We start from the raw sequence: 5,879 nt of genomic DNA on the forward strand, positions 1-5,879 counted from the left end.
GGGAGGACGGCAGAGAGAGGGAGGGGGCGCTGCGGGGGCGGGGGCGGGCGCAGGCGGAGCTCGGGGCTACCGCCCGCCCGCCGCCGTTAGCGCCTCTACTCGGGACTGGGGCGCTGCATCCAGTTGGTGAGGGAGGCGCCCGGACGGCCCCGAGTGCCAAACCATAGTTGGAGCTGATTTGCATGTGGTTTTGCATTTCATTTGCATGATGTTAGCTTACTGCGGAGATGCCGGGGAATCACCCGCCCGCCAGCCCCCTCTCGGTGCTCTCACTTCGCCCCTTCCCCCTCGTGTCATTCCTTAATTTCCCTCGCAGTCCTCCAGGTCCCTGATCCTCCCCCTCCGGGTCTCCACCCCCGATAATTCTCCCTCACCCTGCCGCTAGACCGATCACAGCACGGACCTTAGAGATGATGGAGACCATTTCCCCCAGTTTTCAGAGGAGGAAATTGAGACTCAGAGAAGGCACAGGGTGAGATCTAGAAAAGGCACAGGATTTGCCTCAAATCACACAGCACTATTGTTGGGGCAGGAGCTAAAATCCAGGTGGTCTAATAATGTCTACTCCCCCACAATGCACCCAGCTTTTACTGAAAATCGGGCAGGAGAAGCTATAGATTAGGCCTCAGAGTTGGCATTTTCCCTCTCCCTCTCCTCTCTCTCCCCCTTTCCTTCTCCCTCTCTCCCTCTCTCCCTCTCTCCCTCTCTCCTCTCTCTCTCTCTCTCCCTCTCTCCCTCCCTCCCTCCCTCTCTCTCTCCCTCTCTCCCTTTCTCCTTCTCTCTCTCTCTCCCTCTCTCCCTCCCTCCCTCCTTCTCTCTCTCTCTGTCTCTCTCTCTCTCTCTCTGTCTCTCTCCCTCTCTCTCTCTCTCTCTCTCTCTCTCTCTCTCTCTCTCTCTCTCTCTCTCTCTCTCTCTCTCTCTCTCTCTCCCTCCCTCCCTCTCTCCCTCCCTGTGTCTGTCTGTCTGTCTGTCTCTCTCTCTCTCTTTCACACACACACACACACACACACACACAGAGTAATTTCTGCTAACCTTCTCCAGTATCTTGAGAAATCAGTTCCTTGCCCCAAGTACATCTGGTACATAGTAGCCAAATTATAAGTAAAATATTTTATTACTGCCTTTTTTCTTATATGCATACTTTGTAACAAAGGAAAACGAATAAACAAAATCAATATGTGTGCAACATTCTGCACCTGTAGGCCCCAACCTGTTTATTTCCTACAATTGTTGCCTCTCTCACTTCCTATTCACCTTTTCCTCCCAAGTACAAGATTACTTTTATCTACCCAAAAAAGTAACATAAGTAACTCACAGCAAATAGATCATATTTCATACATATTTGTCATAAATTTCTCTTCCTTTTTCCATTGAGTCCTAGCTTCATCTCCTGCTTCCATCCTCATAGTGTTACCCTAAAGATTCAGCCTTTCCCAAGACAGAAACACACTTAGCATTGCTCAAGGCTCAGCTGAATTTCTTAACGGTGACAGCAGAGGGAAAAGTACAGGATTTTGCACTCATATTGGAGCTTAGTACCTTGCTGCTGCTCTTGTCACAAGGCCATATACTAGGACTCAATTGAAAGTGCAGAATGTCTTGATAATGACCACCATTCAGCCTCAGTCTATCTCTCTACAGTCAGTCACTCTAGCTGAGAGGTTACATCATAGCTGATTTTTGGAATTGTCTTTTGTGAAGCGGGTTGCCTCTCCCCAACTCTCACAATCTGGCTTCCAGACCCAGCACTTGACTGAAATTCCACAACTACAAAAGCAAACTCAATTGAGGGAGACCAGTATATGTAGTGTTTGAGCTCTGGAATTGGGATTCTGAAGACCTAGGTGAGAATTATCTCCCATCCACTAGTTATGTGACCACAGACAAATTAGTTAGTTTCAAACTCCATTCCCTTATCTATAAAATGGAGATAATTCATGTAATAACTAGTTCCACAGGTGTTTGTAAGCATGAATGAGATGTACTCTAAAATCAATGGCCCCCTGGGATTCTGGGCTTACATGGACTAAGTTGAATGGTGGAGCATGAGTCATTTTCTTCTCCATTGGCTCAATTCATTGCCTCCACTAGATTAAAGGAGGAAAACTTTTAAAGTAAAAATTAAGCATAATTTATTTTTATGGTACTCTCATTGTGGGTGGAGGACTCCTAAATCTACATAGATACTTTACATATAGTTAGTGGGTTTGGTACAGCCTTTATTTCATCCCACAGAGATGTGAGCCTAAGGCTTTGAAGGACTCCTAAGAACAAATTACCTAAGTGAAATTTAACTCTCAGAACCCATCAGCTCCCTCTCTCAAAGGACTGATCAGGAGGCACCCTTCTGCCATTCTGTTGAATCCATCTCTCCCACAGTTTTCTCAGTACTCATAAGCCCATCCCAGAGTTGTGACTTCCCTTGAAAAGTAAGCATGCTTTGGAGTTTGCTGAACAAGCCAACCTTTCCCCTTTCTCTTCTCCTCACTTCTGGAAAAAGACAAAAAGCCCTTGAGACCTTTTAAGAATGTGTCCAATTTACTTTCATAGATCTAGAGTAGGGAGTGACTGAACTTTTGGTCAGACAAATGTCTGGAGTCCCCTATGTCCTATCAGGCCTGCATACTATGGCCCAGCTTACAGTCACCTCAACTTGAAAGGGAGAATTCTTCCTTTTAAATCAAAAATCAACAATGGTTGCCAACTTGTAATCTCTTCAGGTACTCGATCTTATCAGGGCTTTTCTAATTCTCGAAGAAATATATGTCACATTTAAATTATGGTTATAGGGAATTTTGCTAAATCCGGTGATTTTTCAGAGTTCTCATCCTCCTTTACCTCTCTGTGGCCCGTGACACTGTTGTCCTGGCTACGCTCTCCCTTAGTTTTCTGGATACTGCTCTTGTCTTGGTTCACGTTCTATTTGTCTGATTTCTCAGTCTTCGGTGGCAGATCATCATCCATGTCCTATGCACCCAGGAGCATGCGCCATACTGATTTACCATTATGTATATGGATTAATGTGATGGAAACGCTAAGTCAGACTTACACATCAATGCATGCAATCAATCTTTATTCATCTAGAGTGTACAATGATCTATTCAACAATACAAACAAATACCTCTAGAAATAGACCACTAACTTGATTCCTAAAGGTCTTGCCAACCAGTATTTCTTCCTGGTGTCTCACACTGGTGCCCATAAGGTTTTGTCTCTGTCCAGCCAGGACTGGGTATCTCCCTTTAAGGCAGCATTCTGACAAGTCACCATCAGTCAGCTCGGCTGTCAAGCAAACATAGGCTGCTCAAGTCTCGAGTGCAGAGAACACAGGAGTCTCTCCTAACAGTGACTCAGGAACAGATTTGTGTCTGGAGTCTCCCATGAGGTTTCTTATACTTCTAGAAAGGGGCATTACTGGTTACACCCAGGTTCTGATTTGTGGTTTATTACCTAATTTGTTTGCCATGTAATTTGATTGGTAGTTTATTACATAGACTAATGATAAAGTTGTTTACAATAGTACCTCATTGGTGGGCTGTCCTATCTGGGAGTCCACATATGTTTATCAGTTGTTTAGGAACACACATATGTCGTTTACCAAATTGTACCATACAAATGTTAATCTTGTTACTGAAAAATAACTAGCAGAAAAATTACTCAATACCATGAATTGTTACCAAATGGAGGCTTAATACAAAATGGAGTTACATGTGCTAAGTTAATAAACTGGTTCTCCCCACATTACTCTCCATGCCTCAATAGAACCCAGGATTTGATCCTAGTCTCTCTTTTGTTTTCTTCACAATCACACTTGATGATTTAATGACTTAATTTCATGGACTTAATTATTTCTAGGAAGTTGACACCAAAATCTCTATTTCTAATTCCATATCACATCTTAAACTCCTTACTAGACATTTGTATCTGGATGTCCCATAGGCATCTCAAACTCAACATGTTTGAAAGCAAATGCATTATCTTTCTCCTAAATCATCCTTCCTCCTAACGTCCCTATTTCTGTTAAAGCCAGAAATCCTTTTACTCACCCAGATTCACAATCTAGCCGTCATCTTCATCTCTTCACGCTCATTCACCTTCCATTTCTTTCAGTTGCCAAGTTTTATTGATTCTAATTCTGCAATATGTCTTCTCTCTGTCCCTTTCTCTCTTCTCACGCTGCAATCACTGTTCGGTTCAGGCCCTCATCACTTCTCCACTGAAGGAGCTTCCTAATTGGTCTCCCTGCAGCCACCCTCTTCCCCCCCAATCTATGCTCCACACAGCTACCAAATGGATATTCTTAAACTACAGATTCTTTTACATGGGCATGTCTCGGTGGTACACGCATATCAATATAAGTGGCAAGCAAAATCAAAGCAATATAACATCAGTAAGTGACACAAAATAGATTATATGCACATAGAGAACAAATTAAACTGAATTAACAAATAATGAAGGTACAATGTCAATCAAAGCAAATAAGAAAAAAACCCAGCATATTAATACACAGCAATTGAAATGCATGTGAAGAATTATATGTAAGCTGCCTGTAGCATAGGTTAAGTCTAGCATTGTTGTCTGGTTACAGGTACAGTGGTTTCCCCAGTTTTACTTGGATTTATTGTGGTCACTGGGTAAATAACCCTTTCTGTTACCTGGCTGCCTATCTGCTACGGTACAAGAATTAGTGGATGTATAGCCTGATCATAATTTCTTCAGAAACTATAGAATACTGCTAAGGGTATAGGTGGCCCCAACTGTCTTAACAGTTTTACTAGTTAGTAGGGAGACAGTAAATCTAATTTGTCTCCACTTGCATATCAACCACTGCTGTTCCAGGTTCACTGTCACCTGCCTCATTGGGAAGATCTAAAATTTTCAATTTGGAGAATCATCCTCTAGTTAAGGTGAGGAAGAAAGAAAGAAGAGATAGGGGCTCTCCTTCCCCCTTCAACTGCCCCAAGAGATTCCCTCTCAGGGACTTAGCTTGAACTTCACCACTAGGCAAGTGTCTTATTGGAATTCTCTATTGTGAATTAACTGGATGTTTTTGTCCAAGTCTCAGGGGACATGACCAACTCCACAAACAATCCTGAAATGTTTCCTGTCTAGTGTCATTTCATTTCATCCAAATAACTGTAAACATTCTGCTCTTTCCAAACTGAATTAGACCTTTTTATACCTAGTTTAATTCCCCTTATTGATTCAGTTAAAGTATATTAGGCTTTGATTTTTTTTTTCTCTAGAGTCTTCACAAAATTCTTTTTAGGGGAAGAATATTGGTGTGGGTGATGGAGTATCCTAGCTCTGCGGCTAGAAGAGACTGGCTCCTGTAAGGTAAGACATGTCCCCTGGACAGGTGGCGCAGCTGGATTTGTTCCTCATAGTGAGCAATGGCTTGGCTGAGTAGGTCCTTTTTTCCTAGTATGCTCAGGGCAGGTTGCTCAGTCTTTAAGCTGCTACTAGATAGGTCAAGTAGATCATTTGGTTAATATACTAGAGTTCCTCAGCTCTTCTGTAAGTCTTTACCACTTCATTGAGATAACATCCTGTAAGATCTCATCTACCTTGGTACTCTTTGCTTCTCCCATTGGAGAATAGGGCCATGAACACCAAACCTCCAATGAAGGAGAGAATTCAGTTCATAGATCTGTTCATTTCTCACTTGGCTGCACAATTTTGGGCTTTCTCTGATCTTTCTACCATGTACCATATCAGGTGCCTTTTCCTTGACCCCCTCCCCCCTTCTCCGATTTCAGCTTCTATTTGTGAGTTATTTTTCCTCATTAGAATTATAAATTCCTTGAGGGTAGGGACTGTTAACTTTTTTCCCACATGCTTACTTGGCACATAATGGGCATTTAAATGTTTCTTACTTG

Source organism: Sminthopsis crassicaudata, chromosome 2 (assembly GCF_048593235.1).
Source record: "Sminthopsis crassicaudata isolate SCR6 chromosome 2, ASM4859323v1, whole genome shotgun sequence".
NCBI lineage: Eukaryota > Metazoa > Chordata > Mammalia > Dasyuromorphia > Dasyuridae > Sminthopsis > Sminthopsis crassicaudata.